Source organism: Symphalangus syndactylus, chromosome 2 (assembly GCF_028878055.3).
Source record: "Symphalangus syndactylus isolate Jambi chromosome 2, NHGRI_mSymSyn1-v2.1_pri, whole genome shotgun sequence".
NCBI classification, from domain to species: domain Eukaryota; kingdom Metazoa; phylum Chordata; class Mammalia; order Primates; family Hylobatidae; genus Symphalangus; species Symphalangus syndactylus.
Window position 1 is genome coordinate 134,444,960 of NC_072424.2, and position 21,005 is coordinate 134,465,964.

Sequence of the window (21,005 nt, forward strand, 5' to 3'; positions counted from 1 at the left end):
AAATTAAACATAGAGGAAAAGACTGAGGTGAAAGAAAGTTGAGCAAAGAAATCAGTAAATATGTGGATATTTGTAAAGAAGCTTTAGCTAGTATAAAGCAATGATAATAATAACACATGGGGTGAAAACAAGTAAAACTAAAATACTGGGCATGAATTTTTCTTAAATGGTGTATTAATCTGTTCTCACACTGCTGTATAAAATCACTACTTGAGACTGGGTGATTTATAAACAAAAGAGGTTTAAATGACTCACAGTTCCACATGGCTGGGGAGGCCTCAGGAAACTTACAATCACGGCAGAAGGTGAAGGGGAAGTAAGGCATGTCATACACGGCGGCAGGAGAGAGAGGGTGCAGGGGAAACTGCCAAACATTTTTAAAACCATTGGCTCTTCTGGGAACTCACTCACTATCATGAGAACAGCATGGGGCAAGCTGTCCCCATGATCCAATCACCTCCCACTTGGTCCTGCCCTCAACACCTGGGGATCACAATTCAAGATGAGATTTGGGTGGGGACACAGAGCCAAACCGTATCATTCCACCCTGGCTCCTCCCAAATCTCATGTCCTTTTCACATTTCAAAACCAATCATGCCTTCCCAACAGTCTCTCAAAGTCTTAATTCAGTATTAACCCAAAAGTCAAAGTCCAAAGTCTCATCTGAGACAAGGCAAGTCCCTTCCACCTATGAGCCTGTAAAATCACGTTACTTCCAAGATATAATGGGGGTACAGGTATTGGGTACATGTTCCCATTCCAACTGGGAGAAACTGGCCAAAAAAAAGTGATCAAAGGCACCATGCAAGTCCAGCCAGGCAGTCATTAAATCTTAAAGCTCCAAAATCTCCTTTGACTCCATGTCTCACATCCAGGGCACACCAGTGCAGTGGTAGGCTCCACAGCCTTGGGCAGCCCCACCCCTATGGCTGTGTAGGGTACAGCCCCTGCGGCTGCTTTAGGAGGCTGGCATTGAGTGCCTGCGGCTTTTCCAGGTGCAAGGTGCAAGCTATTAGTGGATCTACTTTTCTGGGGTCTGGCGAACCATTACCCTCTTCTCACAGCTCCACTAGGTGGTGCCCACATGTGGACTCTGTGTGAGGACTCCAACCCCACATTTCCCTTCCACACTGCCCTAGGAGAGGTTCTCCATGAGGGCTCTGGCCCTGCAGCAGACTTCTGCCTGGACATCCAAGAGAATCCATACATCCTCTGAAATCTAGGCAGAGGTTCCCAAACCTCAACTCTTGTCTTCTGTGCACCCACAGGCCCAACACCACATGGAAGCCACCAAGGCTTGGGGCTTGCACCCTCTGAAGCAATAAACTGAGATGTGCCTTCACCCCTTTAGCCTGGGCTGGAGCTGGAGTGGCTGGGACACAGGGCACCAAGTCCCAAAGCTGCATAGAGCAGTGGGGCCCTGGGCTGGGCCCAGGAAGCCATTTTTCCCTCCTAGGCCTCCAGGCGTGTGATGGGAGGGGCTTCCCTGAAATTCTCTGAAATGCCCTGAAGACATTTTCCCCAATGTCATGGCTATTACCATTCATCTCCTTGTTAGTTATGAAAATTTCTGCAGCTGGCTTGAATTCCTCCCCAGAAAATGGAATTTTCTTTTCTTCTACATGGTCAGGCTAAAAATTTTACAAACTTTTATGCTCTGCTTCCCTTTTAACCATAAGTTCCAATTTCAAACCATCTCTTTGTCAATGCTGAGTATTTATATATTATAACTGAACATTTTCGGAATAAGCCAGGTTATCTTTTGGATGCTTTGTCACTTAGAAATTTCTTCTGCCAGATACCCTAAATAATCTCTCTCAAGTTCAAAGTTCCACAGATCTCCAGGGCAGAGGCAAAATGCTGCCAGTCTCTTTGCTAAAGCATAGCATGAGTGACCTTTAATCCATTTCTCAATAAGTTCTTCATCTTCATTTGAGACTACTTCAGTCTGGACTTCATTGTCCATATCACTATCAGCATTTTGGTCAAAACCATTCAACAAGTCTGTAGGAAGTTCCAAACTTTCCCACATCTTCCTATCTTCTTCTGAGTCCTCCAAACTGTTCCAACCTCTGCCTGTTACCCAGTTCCAAAATTGCTAAACATTTCCAGGTTATCTTTACAGGAGTATCCCACTCTGCTGGTACCAATCTTCTTTATTAGCCCATTCTCACACTGCTATAAGGATACTAAGTGAGACTGGATAATTTATAAACAAAAGAGGTTTGATCAACTCACATTTCCACATGGCTGGGGAGGCCTCAGGAAACTTACAATCATGGCAGAAGGTGAAGGAGAAGCAAGGCATGTCTAACAAGGTAGCAGGAGAGACAGAGTGCAGGGGAAACTGCCAAAACCATCAGCTCTCATGAGAATTAACTCACTATCACGAGACTAGCATGGGAGAAACCATCCCCATGATCCACCAGGTCCCTCCCTTGACTCCTGGGAATTACAATTTGAGATGACATTTGGGTGGGGACACATAGCCAAACCATATCAAATGGGAAGGGTGGTTGAAATTAAAATATTCTAAGATGTTAGTCAAGTATTAAGTTATTAGTCAGGAAGTATGTAAATAACACTTACCTTGACACGAATATGAAGTATCATGTTATACTTTTAGGGTAATCAGCAAAAAAAAAAAAAAAATAGGAATAGTATGCATAGCTTCCAGTGAAATTGAGGTGCAGGGGGAAAAAAAAGAGTGAAAACTAAATTAACCAATAAAGTGGATAATAGGGAAGTTAAAGCAAAGAAAAGGTAGAATAAGTGAAAAGGAAAAATTGATCTGTAATCATAATAGATATCTATCTACCAGGTAGAAGAAAGATTCTTCAATCACTTTTTAAAAATCAAAATCTGGCTATGTGTTTCTATAAGAGATATGTTTAAAACATACTAGTAAAGAAATGTTATAAATAAAGAAATAGAGAAAAAACATGCCAGCCGGGCGCAGTGGCTCATGCCTATAATCCCAGCACTTTGGGAGGCCAAAGCAGGTGGATCACTTGAGGTCAGCAGTTTGAGACCAAACTGGCCAACATGGTGAAATTCCCTCTCTACTAAAAATACAAAAATTAGCCAGGTATGGTGGCAGGCACCAGCAATCGTAGCTACTTGGGAGTCTGAGGCAGGAGAATCACTTGAATCCGGGAGGTGGAGGTTGCAGTAAGCCAAGATAGCATCACTGCACTCCAGCCTAGGCGACAGAGCGAGAGTACGTCTCAAAATAAACAAATAAAAAGTAAAAAGAAAAGAAAAAAGCATGTCAAATAAATACACACTAAATGTAGGCTGGTATTGTTACATAATATAAGGAGACACAATACAACGTTAAGACAAAAAGCTTAACCGGGGAAAAGATGTTCATACACAGTGATAAAGGGAAAGCTCATGGGCAAAATCTTCCCATCTGAAACTTATATTAATTTAATAAAACAACCTCAGAATATATTAAATTGTTAGAATTATAAGGAAAAATAGACTGATTGAAAAACATGGTGGGAGATTCTAGCACATGTCTCTCTGAATGTTTGGTAGATTAAGCAGAATAAAAAATAGAAAGGGCCAGGGCTGGTGGCTCATGCCTATAATCCTAGCACTTTGGGAGGCCGAGGTGGGTGGATCACCTGAGGTCAGGTGTTCTAGACCAGTCTGGCCAACGTGGTGAAACCCCCATCTCTACTAACACTACAAAAATCAGCCAGGCGTAGTAGCAGGCACCTGTAATCCCAGCTAGTCAGAAGGCTGAGGCAGAAGAATCACCTGAGCCTAGGAGGCAGAGGTTGCAGTGAGCAAGATTGCACCACTGTACTCCAGCCTAGGTGGAGACTCCATCTCAAAAAAAAAAAAAAAAAAAAAAAAGAAAGGATGTAGGAGATTCATATAGAAGGATGCAGAAGGATGGCGAACACCATAGTTACCAAGGGGTTGGATGGATAGATGATAGATAGATAGATAGATAGATAGATAGATAGATAACATATATACATAGATGACAGATAGATGGATACTAGATAATTAGATGATAGATGATAGAGAGAGGAAATTATTTTTAAATGTTTTTTATGTATTTGAAAATAAAGTATATTTTCTAATTTGAGAATCCAGTAATTTTTTTTAATCCTAGCTGTGGGTAATATAACCAAGACATAAGTGCATCAGGATTTTGAGGTACTTTTCTCACTCTCAACAGCATTTGTCAGACTTTTATTCGAAGCATCATGTTTCACGCCACTGCACTCCAGCCTGGGTGACGGAGCAAGAACCTGTCTCTGAAAAACAAACAAACAAAAAATTTTTTTAAAGAAGCAGCATCGTGTTCTGTTCAGGATACCCACTCAGAAGTGAAGGACAAGAATACAGGAAAGGCTACAGCAAAGGAACAAAGGAAACCTGAAAATTTTGGAAAGAGACTCCTTCCATTCAAACCAGTGGCCAGGAGCTCATACAGACTTCTTTAAGAGGTTAAGATAAGAATTTGTTTACACTTTGGAACAAGATAATGGGATGTGGGAAGAATGCTCTTCACTAAGGTAAGCTCAAGCAGAAAGGAGAGGAATTTAAGGTAAGGACAAGAAACATCTCTCAGAATCCAAGAAACCATGCACAGGTGGCATTCCTGACGCCCTTGGGAACCGAGTCCCTCTTTCTGCCTCTCAGGGCCACACAACATTCCATCCGTCTTCCGCTGCTCACTGCCCCACTCTCCTTCCTGCAGACCAGCTTCCTAGGTGCCTCATTAGTCTGCCAGGGCCCCAGACAGCGCCCCCAGACCAAAGTCTACATGGCCTGCATTCCGGCAGCACTCTCGCTCATTTCCTAATTCCAAATGACTGGCAAAGAGCCAAGCCATGCAAGACTTAAGTTCCCAGACAGGGCAGAGTCAGGAACGCACCCGGCCTTATCACCCAAGGCCAGGAGGAGTGGTGGATTCTAATGGTGCACGGCCGTTTACAGCAGGAAAAGCTGTGGGCAGAGAAGCTGTAATAGATGTACCCTCTACATTGAGTAACGTGAATCGTTCTACTCAACTTCAAAGAAAGAAATAAGTATGCCATTTGCAAGAAGAGATATTAAGGTTGATAAATGAGAAGAACAGACTTAGTGGAGGAATTGTAATCACTTTGATATTCATTCAACTAGCGTGTATTAAACACTTAACGTGTGTCAGGGACTAAACCAGGCAAGGATGATACAAAGGTAGAAGGCCTGCCCACAAAGAACTCACACTATCATAGAATACATTGCCTAGAAAAGCAATGCCATCACCTTCCCTAGAAAATGTAAGGATCAAGTCTTCTGCAGAACTGTAAATTGGCTAGAGTCCAAGGCACTCCAACTATTCTTGAATGCCCCCTTGAAATGTCACTCCTCTCTTGCTCGTACGACTCTCTATGTGTGAGCCTTGGATTTTTTGTGACTCTAGGAATAGCTACTTCATCTTAGGAAGCCACTTGTAGAAAGGCAGCTAGAATCAAGCACCTTTGTATTTTGTTGTGTTTATTTTAACAAAGTTCAGATGCCATTTAGTCAATTTTCTCTTAAAGTGTGTAGTATAGAGACCTAGGATTTACCAGCACACATGATCTAATATGACAAAGTCGGGGTGTCTTCAGCTCGTTACATTTTTCCTGCCATGGCCATCTGTTCTGCAGACAGAGTGCTGCTGGGTTTGCACAGTAGCCCCTTGTTCTGGGCTGCTCAGGAAGCATCACAAACATATTAGTCCTAATGCACGACTACGTTTCAGATGCTAGGAAATAAAATATTATTTTCTGGTGGGAAAGTTAAAACACAGTAAGAGGGCTTAACTCACTGCACAAAATTCGTGGGGAAAGAATCCTGGGCTCCTAATTTCCAGTTTCAAGTGAGAAACAGAAAACTCACAGCCCAGGCACTATCCCAGATCACCTGCTTCTAATTATCCCATTTTGTGGCGATGAGTTACTCATTAAGCTCAGTCTGCAGAACAGAACCAGAAGAAGCAGAGGTAAAAATTTATTTTCCTTAAAAGGGTCTGGAGGGCACTCAGCACAGTCCTGCAGGGACCCCAGCGATGACAGTCTCAGTTGCTCTCGTAGCTTCTCCACCAATAAGCTTTGGAGGTGGCTCTGTACAGAGCTGGCCAGAACCCAGTCTGCTTGGGCCTTGGATTATTGGTCATAGAAACCCCTCCAAGTGGCTTGTTTGCATGCCACGTCTCTTTGGTTGAGAGGGCTCAAGGGAGATCAGTGGGAAAAGAAAGCTGGGTGCTTAATACAAATTAACTGGGACTTTGAGGAGTTCGCTCACTGGAGTGTGAAACCTGATCTCACACAAGCCCATGCTGGAGCCCTTCCAGGGGGGTTCTGTTACCAAAAGCAGCAGACGAGCTGTTTTCTAGCATAGCTCCCTTCTAAGCCAGCCCTGCCTGCGCACCCTGAGGTCAATGATGGAACGACCCCCAAATGGGGGCTCAGCTGAAGTGCCACTTGCCTCTCCTTGAGAAAGACCCTCCCCAGAGCTGACAGTTTTGACCATGGCTTCATTTCCACTGTTCTATTCCGAGAATTTGTCCTCATGAAGGTTATTTTTCCAAAAAAATAAATGGATCCAACTTGATGCAGAATTACATTGAATAAAGTCCATTGTACTGTCTAATTTATTTTTTCTAAGAACAGCTACAACGCGTCTTACCAACCACCTGTCTGGCCGGGAAGGTCAGTGAAACGTGCCTTGAAACTTCCACATTGTGGTCCCACTTATTAACCGTAGGACCTCGGAAAAGTTATTTAATTTACGTAAGCCTATTTCCCCATCTGTGATATTAGGACAATAGTACTACCCATCTCGTGGTTGTAGATTAAATGAGAAAATGTAAGCATCTGGCAACCACCACAGTGATAATTGTTTCAAGCAAAGAATCATCAACAAATGCTAAAACTAGTGGGTGACGGTAGGATAGAAAGTAGGCTGGGAAGCAGATATTTACATAGTCTCAAAGAATCTCTTCAAGAGATACCAATTAATTACAAAGTGAAAAATACTAACTTTACAGAGAAGGAAATGGCCAGATGCCACCCTAGTCAAGGGATAAAAATTAATGACACCCACACTAATGGACAGAGGGGTAGCACACTCCTCCTAACACACAGGATTGAGAACACAGCAGCAGAACCACCTGCCAACATTGCATCTGGATTAGTCCATTTTCACACTGCTGATAAAGACATAGCCAAGACTGGGCAATTCACAAAAGAAAGAGGTTTAATGTACTCACAGTTCCACATGGCTGGGGAGGCCTCACAATCATGGCAAAAGGTGAAAGGTACATCTCACATGGTGGCAGACAAGGGAAGAGAGATTGTGCAGGGAAACTCCACCTTATATAATCATCGGATCTCATAAGACTTATTCATTATCATAAGAACAGCACAGGAAAGACCCACCTCCATGATTCAATTACCTCCCACTGGGTCCCTCCCACAACACGTGGACAGTGGGGGAGCAACAATTCAAGAGGAGCTTTGGGTGGGGACACAGCCAAACCATAACAGCATCTCTGAATCGAAGCATGTGGAAACACAAGATAAACTCAAATCAAGAAAGAGTTCACAACATAGCTGGCCTGTCTTCTTCAAAAATGTCAAAGTTACAGCAGCAGAGAGAATAATGACCCCAGTAGTACCTGGAACTTGTGGAGAGGTTAGCATGCATGGCAAAAGCGTCCTTATAGATGTACTGATTATCCTGGATGAGCTAGGCAGACCCAATCTAATCACATGAGTCCTTAAAGGGGCTTTCCCAGCGGTGATCAGAGATCAGACAGACGTTAACGACATGAGAGGAACTCAACTAGCCATTGATAGCTCTGCAGATGGAGAAACGGGCCACACGTTAAGGAATGCAGGTGACATCTAGAAGCTGGAAAAGGCAAGGAAACAGATTCCCCACCCCCTAGAGCCTCCAGAAGGGAATTCTGCCCTCCCCACACCTTTTTTTTTAAGCCCACGGAGACCATCTTAGACTTCTGACCAACACAACTGTAAGGTAATAAACTTTTGTTGTTAAAGACACTAACTTTATGGTAAATTGTTACAGCAGCAATAGAAAACTAATACAGTCATGAAAGACAAAGAATGAGAAACAGGCCAGGTGCTGCAGCTCACGCCTGTAATCCCAACACTTTGGGAGGCCAAGGCAGGTGGATCACTTGAGGCCAGGAGTTTGAGACTAGCCTGGGCAACATGGCAAAACACTGTCTCTACTAAAATACAAAAACTAGCTGGTCATGGTGGCTCACACCTGTAGTCCCAGCTACTCGGGAGACTAAGGCATGAGAATCACTTGAACCCAAAATGTGGAAGTTGCAGTGAGCCAAGATCATGCCACTGCACTGTAGCCTGGACAACAGAGCAAGACTCTGTCTCAAAAAAAAAAAAAAAAAAAAAAGAACAAGGAACTGTTGCAAATTAAAGGAGGCTAAAGATGCCTGACAACTAGATACAAGGTGTGATCTTGGATTCAATCACGGATCAAAAAGAGATATTAGTGGGGCAACTGGAAAACTCTTAAGATCTTTAGCACAGCAAATACTCTTGTATCAATGTTAGTTTTCTGATTTGGGTTATTGTACTGGTCATGGAAAAAAATGACCTTGTTTTAGGAAATACACACTGAAGTATTTAGAGGTAAAGGAGCATCATGTCTGCAACTTATTCTCAAATGTTTCATATATATATGTGTGTGTGTAACACACACACACAACATATATACATACTTATGGAGAGAGAAAGAGAGAATGAGAGAGAAGTGTAGTAAAATGTTAGCATTTGGTAAGTCTGTGAAGAATACACAAGAATATTTTATACTATTATTGCAAACTTTTGTGTGTCTTAAATTTTGCAAAATGAGAAATTTGAAATACAGAAAAAGTAATAAATGTATGTAAAATACTTAGCACCCTCCCTGACACTCAGCAAATTTTCAGCGAATCTCGACTTTGGTTGAGCTTTCAGAGTTTAGTATCTATGCCCTCCTTGCCCATGGCAGGAGTAAATCAATGCACAGACCTGGGGCCGGACTGGGTTTCCGTCCCAGCTTTGCCACTTACTGGTTGTGTGTGACTTTGGACAAGGCATTAGCCAGTCTGATCTTCAGTTTTTCCATCTATAAAAAGCCAATAATATCTGTGCCATTAGGTTGTGAGGATTCAATGAACTGATTTATGTGAAGTACATAGAACAAGGCTGGGCCAGTTATAAGTTCTGTATAAGGATCACTTGAGCCCAGGAGTTCAAGACCAGTTTGGGCAACATAGTGAAACCCAGTCTCTAAAAAAAAAAAAAAAAAAAAAAAAAAAAAAAAAAAAAAAAAAAAAAAATTTAATTAGCCAGGCATGGTGGCACACACCTGGGGACTCTGATCAGTCCAGAATGGTGAGAGAGAGAACAGTGGAAGAGATTGCTAAACAGGTGGCTTGGAGGTGGCAAAGAAGAGGGAGGCCAGCCTAGGGCACCAGCATAAGCCCAGGTACCTGGGCTGGACTCCAAGAAGGAAGGTAGAGTGTGGTAAGCAAGACAGGAAGCCAAGATCCTATCCAACTCACTCAGATTTCAGTATCTATTCAGCTGCTATTTGTCCTGTGCGTGTTTAATGACTAAGAATTCAGTGCCACTCTGTGCAGACTGCTGAATCTAGAACCATCATGGATATCTGTGAGTAATAGATGATCCTTGCCCTCAAGATACTCAGATTTTAGTAGAGAAGAGAGGCATCCTTTGCAGTAATTGAAGAGTATCAACCAGAGCTGGGAGGAGGGTGGAGAGCTGAAAGGGAAGTAATCAGTCTCACATTCTGTGATGAGTAACAGCATGGGATCTTTGGTACAGAAGATGTTAGGGACATGCTGGCTCTTAGAAGCAGAAAACAAACTGGCTGTGCTAGAGAAAGATTATTTGTAAATCCCTAACCAGTGGCAGAGCTGTACTATGCATCATTCTGGTTTCTAAGATAGTCCACAAACTGGAAAAAAGCAGAGGGATCTCCCCTCACCTTCCAGGCAAGCAACTAAATATTTTCCCTCTTTTACAGGGCTCAGCACACCAAAGCTCTTCATTATGTGATGAACTCTGGGTGTTTCTGAAAATATGGACAGACCATAAAAAACCTCAATGTGATTCAGGCAATATGTTGCACTAAAGATACTTCAGCCTTTTTATTCTAAAAGATCAATTATCGTCTATTAGTTCAACAATTCTCATCCCATCAAAATTTAAAAATAAAAAGATTTTACATGACTAACGAGCTACTCCTCTCTGTTGGGTCATAATCTTCATTTTAAAGTGTCTGTATTCACAAGAGCAGGGTAAACTGAACCTCACGATGTCATTGTTACTGACTTTGTGGTAATTAATGGGAATTTTTCAAATTGTCCGAATCTCTATTTAAATGATTTATATAATGGACTTTCACATTTGCTGTTACAATCTATCACATTGTAGTGAAGTAACTTAGATGTGTTTATTACCAATTTATAGGGAATATAGCAGACTAGAGGTGATAAAACTTTTTTTCTTTCTTGGTTTTTTTAGTTCTAACATTCTGTGATTGGAATAAGCAGGACAGACACATCTTAGCACATGAGACATTTGTAGTCTAAAGCCAAAGTTATTTTTATTTTAGGTGCTGGCCAGTCCCCTGTGATTTATGACATTATTTCACTACGAATTGCTGTAAGGACAACCATTGCTCACCCATGAAGTGTTCTACATTTACTCATAAATTTTCAGGAATTAAACAGTGTGTGTGCCAGGAATGACGGCATGCTATTTGCTGTTCCCTCCAACTTTGTAAAAACAAAAGAAGGTTTTAGGAAATTGGGGTTTCAGAGTCCACCTTGAGAAAAGAGGAGTGATTCAAGCTAGTATGTGTGTGTCTTCGTTACATCCCAAAGCAGACACACAAATATAGGAATGATGTTCTCCCATCTATCAGTATGGCAGAAGTCTGCAGTAGTGGAGCAGAGTTTTTGGAGCAATATCAGTTCCTTTAGGGTTAAGACCAAGATTTATTCAAATTTCTTATGTCCTAGGCCTATTGCATTGAGTGCCTAGAAAAATGTAGTTGCTCAATGAACATATAATTTGAATTAATCTACATAAGTGTTTAAACTGTGTAATATGTATTTGAAAAATAAAATCAATATCCAAAAAAAATCTTTGTTTGAAAGGTGCATGCAATAGGGAAGTTTTTGCAAATTATAAGATATTTGAATATGATTTGAGGTCTTGAGGGTAATGCCATTTCAAATTCTTAATATCCTAATTATCTTTCATGTTTCTTAAATATTGTAAATAAGCAAAATGATAATTTTTATCTGACATACATTGAGAGAAAATAAAGAAAACAACACTTTTAAAACACAGAGTTCTATGTAATGATTAACAAATACAGTATTTCCTATTTCAAGCAAGCTCAATATATGAAAATGTGGATTTTTCTAGATATATGGGAGTTCTTTATACCACTATTTTTACTTATGTAAAAAAGCATTTGACATTTTTTAAATTAAAAACAAAAGTTTTAAGTTAAAATGGTTGAGTTTTGCTCATCAATTGTGTTACAGAAGGATTTACCCAGGATTGTGAGACCCTCAAAGCATTTTTCTAAATTAAAGCATTAAGTTTTTTACCACATACCCTCCTTTTGAAGCTCATTTTTTTCTTTCCTCCTAAGTATTTTACAAGTTAATAAAATTTAAATTGTCCTTATCTTTGTATATCTAAAAATGTCTTTTTTATACCCAGTCCATTTTTCCTTAACATATTTATTTAGGAATAATTTATATATGTGAACTGAAACCATTTAAATGAGTCTCATTAGATACAAATAGTCATAAAACACCCACCACAATAGAGATACAGAACATTTCTATTACCTCAGAAGATTCTTGGTACCCATTTGCAGCCCATCATTGCCCCTACCCCAGCCCTGGGCAACCATAGATCTGCTTTCTGTCACTACAGAATTCTCCACGGTTTATATAAATGAAATAATACAGTATGCACTCATTCGTATCTGGCCTCAGCATGACTGTGCATCTGTAATTCAGCATGATTTAAAGATTTCTCCATTGTTGCTGTATGTTTCAGTAGTTTGTTCCTTTTTGCTGCTGAGTAATATTCTACATATTGGATATACAATATATTGTTTATTTATCAGGTGATAGATATTTGGAGTTATTTCAGGTATTAGCTATTATTACTAAAGCTTCTATGAATTTTTTTATGTAAGTATTACTGTAGACATACATTTTCCTTTCTTTTGGGTGAATACTTAAGAGTGGAATGATCCTATGGTAGCTATATGTTTAACTTTTTAAGAAACTTCCAAACAGATTTCCAACACTGCTGTACAATTGTATATTCCTAACAACAGGTTATGAGAATTCCCCTTGTCCTGCAACATTGCCAACACTTGGTTTTGTCAGTCTTTTTAATTTTAGAAATTCTAGTGAGTAAATAATGGTTTGTCATTGTGGTTTTATTTTTGCATTTCCCTGATGGCTGAGGACACTAGACATCTTTTCACATACTTTTTGTCCAGTCATTTTTCTTTTGTATTCAAATATTTTGTCTATTTTATATTCAGTTGTTTGCTTTCTAATATGAAATTTAAGTGTTCTATGTACTCTGCATACAAATTCTGTCAGATATATGGGTAGCAAATATTTTACTTCACTCTGTAGCATTTTTTTTAATAGGGTCTCACTCTGTCACCTAGGCTAGAGTGCACTGAGGCAATGACAGCTCAGTGTAATCTCAAACTCCTAGGCTGCAGCAAACCTCTCTCCTCAGCCTCCTATGTAGCTGGAACTACAGGTGTGAGCCACTATGACTGGCTTAAGCTTTTAATTTTCTTAAGGGCATCTTTTGGAAAGCAAAAGTTTTTAATTTTTATAAAGTTCAATTATTAGTTTTGGGGGTTATGTTTTATGCTTGTGTTCTAGCTGAGGAATCTTTATCTTTCCCAGGTCACAAGGCTTTTCTCCTACGTTTTCTTCTAGTTTCGTGGCTTTAGCTTTTCTGTTTAAGGCTATGGTCCACACTGGATGTTTTCATATCATTTTTGTTGTTTTCTTTTTCTACTTTTTACGTGCTCTGAAAAGATGATTTAGCCAGATGCAGAATCTAACTTTGTAGTTGTTTTCCTTCAGCACATTTTTTTTTTTTTTTTGAGATGGAGTCTCACTGTGTCACCCAGGCTTGAGTGCAGTGGCACAACCTTGGCTCACTGCAACCTCCGTCTCACAGGTTCAAGCGATTCTCCTGCCTCAGCCTCCCTAGTAGCTGGGATTACAGGCCTGTGCCGCCACACTCAGCTAATTTTTGTATTTTTAATAGAGACAGGGTTTTGCCATGTTGGCCAGGCTGGTCAGGAACTCCTGACCTCAGGCAATCCACCTGCCTTGGCCTCCCAGAGTGATGGGATTACAGGCATGAGCCACCACGCCCAGCCATCCCTTCAACACTTTTAAGATATTATTCCATCATCACCTGGCATCTGATGTTGCTATCAGTCTGATTGCTGTTCCTTTGTAAGTAATGTATATTTCTCTCTGGTGCCTTTTAATCTAGTTCTTTTCCCTTGTCATTGTGCAGTTTTACTAGCATGTATCTAGGTGTGAGGTGGTTTGCTCTGTTTGACAAACAAAATGCCCTTTTAATGCCAGGATTATGTCTACCTTTAATTCTAGAAAAGTCTTAGCCATTACCTTTTCAAATATTGCTTCTCTGCTATTCTTGCTATGGTGTTTTAGAAATACCTGTTGTAACAACTTGCAATTTCTCAACTTACCTTTCATTAAAGCTCCCTCTTAATTCACCATTATCTCTCAATGCTGCGTTCCAGGTGACATACAAAATTCTGGCTTCTCTCTCAATTTCTTCAACTATATATTCAGTTCAGTATTTCATTTACAAGGGTTGCTTTTTTGAGGCCTCTATTTTTCATTTGCAAGATTTCTAATTGGTTTTTATTTATATTCATCTATTCTTGATGTAATTACCTACTTAATTTATATTTTATAGTTGTTGCTCATCATATTGAAGATTGTAAATGTATTTACTTTAATGTAAGTTTCAGATTCTTCTATTATTTGTAGTTTTCCAGGCATGAATTATTTCAATTTTGTTTGAGAGTCGCCTACCTAACAGCCATTCCCCACTTCTTCACTAATGAAACCTAGTTTTATCTCAAGTGTCAATGTGTCCAGCCAACAGGTGCTCCAAGACACACCTGCTCTAAGACAGTTGTGACCAAGTTCATCCTAACAATACATGATGGAGATTCTGTTTGGGAGCTTCTGAGAAGACAGGAATCACACGTGATACCTGGAGCTGCAGCAGCCATCTTATGACCTAAGGCAACAAACAGCAAACTAAGCAGTAAAGAGAATGTTAGAGGGAGCCTGGATCCTTCATGGCATTGTTGAGCTGCTAGACCACCCTAAAGCAGCCCACCTCCATTCTCTTTTTATTAAGAAAAAGCATTAATGTCTGTATGGTTTAGGCCACAGTCACTTGCTGCTAAAATCATTCCACACTGGCACAGGAGGTTTTTCCCCTCCCCAGGCTGGGATGCCTCAACATCAGAAGCTCAGAAGTATAGCCTCACCCTCCTGGGTCTTTACGGTTCCCAACCTTAAGCCAGGACAGAACTTGGTCCACCTTCTGATCACGCGGGTGTCTCTGCTTCCACCTCTGCCACAGCTGGTAAGCAGCTGGTTTACTTACTATGCACAGTTTAAGTATATAAACCTGCTGAAACCCCAGGTGGGTTAGCTGGAGTTTCCTCCACTTCCAATCACCTGCATAGAACCACAATCCCAGCACTGACTTCATGACAGCAGCCTGAGGTGAGACTCCACTCACCTGCTCTGTTCCACTCCCACTTTGAAATCCTAGATACTAAACTGGCTACCTTCTCCCCACCTCCCACGGGCCTCCAGCCTCAGCCAACACTCACTGCTGTGGGACTCTGGTCCTAGATTTCCCACTTTTCCTTTAGCACAGCTATGCAGTTCTAACTTTTGTTTCTAAGTTGTCCCTAATTTGTGTATGTATGGAATAGAAGTTTCCACATCTACTCATTTTGACACCTTGCCTGAAAGCCATCCCAGTGCATTTTTTAATTGTTATATTTGGGCTTTTTACAAATAGGCCTACTCTTGTAAAAATTTAGAAGCACAGAGAAATGTAAAAATAAAAATCAACATTAACCCGCCACCACTATTAACATTAAGATACACTTCTTTCTAGTCTTTTTCTATGCATATATATAAACATACTGTTTTATAAAATTGTGGCATACTTATAGACTGAGTTATATCTTACTTTTTTAATATAAACATTTTCATATATATGTAATATCGATCTATCATAATTTCCTGACTCCCTTATTATGGATATGCTACTGTTTTTAATTCGTACCCACCATACATAATGTTGCATTATAAATATTTCATTATTTCCTTAGGATAAAGTCCTAGAAGTAGGCTTACCAAGACAGAGGGTACGAACATTTAAACATAAAGATACATATTGCCAAAGCATTCTCCCAACAGATGTTTATCCTCTCAAATTCTGAGTTTAATAATGTTTCAAACTTGCCAATCTGATAAACAAGAGTCAGTGTTCTTTTAATTTGCATTTCTTTGATAGTCATAAGTTTGAATATTTTTTATGTTAATTAGCCATTTGTCTTTCCTTCCTGTGCATTTTAAATAACATTATATTTACAACTTTGCAGAAACAGCTATTCCACAAATTAAATCAAAACACCTCTTTGTGCATAGTAAGTATATAAACCAGCCTCAAAATTGTCCATGTTTATATCTGTTTTATAATAAATATCTCTATTTTTCATGTTGAAACGTCATCTTCATTTTACTTTGGGTTCAAATTCTAACTGGACTCAGTCTTTAGGTAATTTACAGCCAAAGGTGTGGGAATGTAGAGAAGACATGTATATGAACACAAGTGACAAAATTACGTGTGTGTGTATACATATATGTATATGAGTATGTATAGCCAACAACAACATATGGGTCAATGGCAGACCACATATACGAAGATGGTCCCATAAGATTATGATGGAGCTGAAAAATGCCTATCACCTACTGATGTCATAGCTGCCATAAAGTCACAGGGCAATGCATTAGTCACCTGTTTATGGTGATGCTGGTATAAACCAACCCACTATGCTGCCAGCCCTATAAAAGTCTAGCACATACAATTATATATAGTACATAATACTTGATAATAAATATGTTACTGGTGTATGCCTTTACTATACTATAATCATTAGAGTATATTCCTTCTGCTTTTTTTTAAAAAAAAAAAAAAAAGAACTTAACTGTAAACAGCCTCAGGCAGGTCCTTCAGGAGGTATCCAGAAGGCAGCATTGTGGCCATAGGAGATGACAGCTCCATATGTATTATTGCCCCTAAAGACCTTCCAGTGGGACAAGTTGTGGGGGTAGAAGACAGTGATATGGATGATCCTGACTCTGTGTAGGTCTAAGCTAATGACTGTGTTTATGTCTTCATTTTTAGAAAAAAGTTTTGAAAGTAAAAAATAAATTTAAAAACAAAAAAAGCTTATAGAAAAGGATATAAAGAAATATTTTTGTGCAGCTATACCATGTGTTTGTGTTTTCAGCTGTTACTGAGTCCAAAAGTTTTTAAATTTTTAATTTTATAAAGAAAGTTACAGTGAGCCAAGGTTAATTTATTGTTGAAGAAAAAAATTTTTAATTAACTTAGTGTAGCTTAAATGTACAGTGTTTATAAAGTCTACAGTCATATGCAATCATGTCCTGTGCCTTCATATTCCCTTATCACTGACTCACTGACACCCAGGGCAACTCCTAGTCCTGTAAGTTCCATTCATGGTAAGTGCCCTATACAGGTGCACCATTTTTTCTGTACTTTTTCTATGTTCCCACGTGTGTAGATACACAAATACTTACTACTGTGTTACAATTGCCTACCTACAGTATTCAGAACAGTAACAGGTGGTACCAGTTTGTAGCCTAGGAGCAATAGGCTCTACCACATAGCCTAGGTACGTAGCAGGTGGTACCATCTAGGTTTAGTAAGTACACTCTATGATGTTCGCATATCATTAAATCGTTTAACAACACGTTTCTCAAAATGTATCTCCATTGTTAATCGACACATGACTGTATATATACAACACACATGCAAATAATTCATATGTAATTAACCACAGGCGTAAATGACTTTTAATCTGTGTACTCCAATGTAATTATGTATTTCCATGATCTCTGGTCATGTACAAACTTGCTTTGAAATCCATTAAAAAATGCATTTAAAAATGTTACCATTTTGGCCGGGAGCAGTAGCTCATGCCTATAATCCTAGCACTTTGGAAGGCCGAGGCGGTGGATTGCCTGAGCTCAGGAGTTCGAGACCAGCCTGCGCAAACTGGTGAAACCTAGTCTCTACTAAAATACACAAAATTAACCGGAGTGATGGTGGCACCTGTAGTCCCAGCTACTTGGGAGGCTGAGGCACAAGAATTGCTTAAATCCGGAAGGCGGAGGATGCAATGAGCCGAGATCGCTCCACTGTACTCCAGCCTGGGCAACAGAGTGAGACTCCCTCTTACAAAAAAAAAAGAAAAAAAGAAAAGAAAATTTTACCATTTTGTCTCATAAACCACAAATCAAATCTAAGACTCAGAATGAACTAAAGACAAATGCTCTGTGGTTGACTTAAGACTCACCCTTTCATACGTTCAACGATAATGCAGTGGCTTTTTACATCATGTCTATGGAAACTGAAAAAACTATTCAGGGAGATTATTAGGGGAAAGATGAGTTCAGTTGTAGGTAGATTTTAAGAGTGTCTGTGAGGAGATGGGGCCCTCCTCTGCGGAGAGGCGCGAGAAAGGCCTTGGGTTTGGGAGAAGCCTAGAGGTCACGGTCGGGTGCAAGGGCGTAGCAGACCCGGTTCGGATCCTGGCTCAACCGTGCCCCTGGTTCATCCTTGCGCGAGGGACCGGACATCTCCGTGGATAACAGGTTAATAATAGCAGCCACCTCACAGTTTAGCTTTCAGGAGGTAATACCCATGCCTGAAGCAACTCAGCGCAACGTCCGGCATATGGTAGGTGCTCGAAAGTTGTTACTCTTACCTATGAACAGTGGTGATGTGCGATGACCACAGTGACGCTCGCAGGAGACCGGGCTGGGCCGGCGGGCAGCCAGAGAGCAAGGTCCGAGCGCAGGGGCCCCTGGAGATGAGGGCCAAGGCTGCTATGGAAAAGTAGCTTTAGCGCAACGCCTGCAGCTGACTCGTGTTTTGCATTAGGAAGCGTTTCACTGCCTAACGACGGATCACCTGGCCCAGCCTAAGGAACTGCAGCCTCGCAGATCCACGGGACCTGCGCGCAGGGCTCCAGGTGAGGGCCGAGCGCGGCCCCCACAACCGGGAGCCCGGTTCCCGGGCTAGGATGTGTCTTAATAGGGTGACTTGTCAGGTTTGAGGTAGGCTGCTGGGGACAGACAGGGAACAGTGTCCTGCGTGCTCAGACCAGGGCTGTTCACACTTCTGGATTTGGTCCCACACTTATCACAAACAATTAGGCGTCATAGCCTGTGTGTCTGAATGTGGCACTGGCTTCTCAGATGACAAATTTCTTCGTGGTGGTAGCAGCACATCTCTAAGGCGTCCTGAAGCATCCTAGCGTTTCTAAATTTCAAGATACCCTGTTTCTCCAAAACTTTGTTTGGCAGGTGTCTGAGTGCTCGCACGTGGGACTACTAAATAACGCACCTGGAGGAGCACTTAGCATCCAAAGAACCATCACGATCATGGTTTCGGAAGTCTCGGATGCTCCCAGGGACGGGACGAAATCCTGCTGTATGAACCTCCCACCCAAGTCCGCTGATCACAGATTTGCTTCCCGTTTGCCAAATTTCGGTGGAATTTACATTAACTCAGTGTTAGGAAAAATCCTTTACCAGATTTTGTTGGTTTATTATTTAAAACAGTGTAATTTTTTAATCCTCTTACCCCTAATCATTTCTGCTTTTGGACACCCTGAAATACACAAACATTTAAATTATTGGGCCAGTTTCTTAACATACTTCTTTTTTTCTCTCAGTGGAGACCTAGAAAAATAATACCAAACAGTGGAGATGAAAATTTGATCTGATATTTCAACCAGTATTTTAAATCCATTTCTTGATCATTACCAAAGTATTTCACAAAAGAATCAGCCCAAGGAAACTGGAGTTATCCTTTCACATTTTTTTCATGAAAAAGCCTAAATAAATGTGTCTTGAAATTGTTCTTCACATTTTCTGGTCAAGTTACAAAGTCTCCCTCCAGTCAGTCTTGTGTATCTCAGATCTGGCTAAGCGGAGGACCTGGGTGTCTGTCTCCCTCAAGCCTATTTTAATCATTTGTAGCTGGAACTTTTGTTAATAAAACTTAGTTTAAGTGCTTCTTAAATAGAAAGGAACCATGATAGGGCCATGGGAGGGCCTAGGTGTGAAATATATTAAAGTTAAGTCTTGTGATCTTAGTTGCCTCATCAATTAATATAAGATGTCATTAGTAATAATAATGCAAGCTTCAAAAGATTTTGTCAGAACTAAGAGCATATACCTATATATTCCTATATATAGGAATATACAAATATATATAATATTCCTAAGAATATATAAATATATTATAAATAATATATAAATATACAGTATATATATTGCTAATAGTATATATAGTATATGTATTGCTAATACATATTTATAGTGTATATATTCCTATATGCTTAGAATATATATATTTTTTTCTTTTTTCCTCTTTGAGAGAGACTCATTGCCTAACATGGAGTAAGGGTGCAATCATTGCCTCCATCCTTATTTTTTCATTACTGTGACCTCCTTTTTTGAAATCAGAACATGGGATTTTTCATCAGAGGGTCTTGAAAATTCATGATCTATGTGCATAGCTACTACCACACCTCCGACTTCCACTCCAGAACACTCACTCTAACCTCAGCTCTCTCACCTTGTAACGGCTCAGGCTTGTAGCCAGAGGTACTTAATAAATCTTTGTTGATGATAAGCCAATATGTTTCATATCATAGCAGCTTTAAACGGCCCTGGCTCACTTAAATAAGGGCCAGAAGCACGGAAAACAACCACCAGAGTGCTGGCACCCTCTCTAGATTCCATCTGGACCACCTCTGAGGCACAAATTCTTTCCTGGGCGAATCTCACACCCATCATCATCCCAGGTGGTTCTCTGCGCGTTCTCTGGGGAAAGCGCCTCAGTTCCCGATGCACAGTCGGGTCTGCTTGCCTTTGTGGCCCATGTTAAACCCACCTTTCTAGTGCAATCTCCAGCCTCTCCCTCGCTCATGGTTCTGGCGTTTGCCCCCTGCTCTCTCACCCAGCAGCCATGGAGGGGACCTACCCCTCCTATTTCCCCGATATAGGGGAGAAGAACCAGACACTCAGGCACTTCAGGACAACATCAGGTGTGATGCAACCAAACAATGCAAAAGAATGCTTTCCAGAAAGATTGGATGCAAGAGTGGCCCAAATGGGCTAGAACAAGGAAGGTCTGAACTGGTCGTCTGCAGATGGACACAGGGCTGGGCTCGGAGCATGAAACCAAGTCCCAGGATGGCCAAATGAGGACTTGGCACACAGGGCCAAGAGTCCAGAGATGAACCAAAACCAGGAAGCTGTTGGAGCTGTCAAATCTTCTGCCAAAGATCTAGACCCAGCCCAACCTCAAAGGGCTGCTCTTGTCAGGGGAGAACAGGTGATCTGAGGGAGTCGAGTAGGCACTCGGGTGGCATCAGCGGGGCTGAGTCCTGCAGATGCTGGCTACAGGACAGAGAAGCACAAGGCTGTCATTTTAGAAGCACCGAGGACAGTGCAGGGCCAGGTCCTCCCAGAGGCTCCTACAGATGAAGAA

At 40.9% G+C, this 21,005-nt stretch overlaps 1 long non-coding RNA gene across 2 annotated transcripts in view; it reads right to left on the minus strand.

Annotated features, from left to right (window-relative positions):
• Positions 1-21,005, minus strand: part of LOC134735766 (uncharacterized) — a 152,781-nt gene that overhangs the window by 36,911 nt on the left and 94,865 nt on the right. The gene's annotated exons all lie outside the window — the stretch shown is intronic.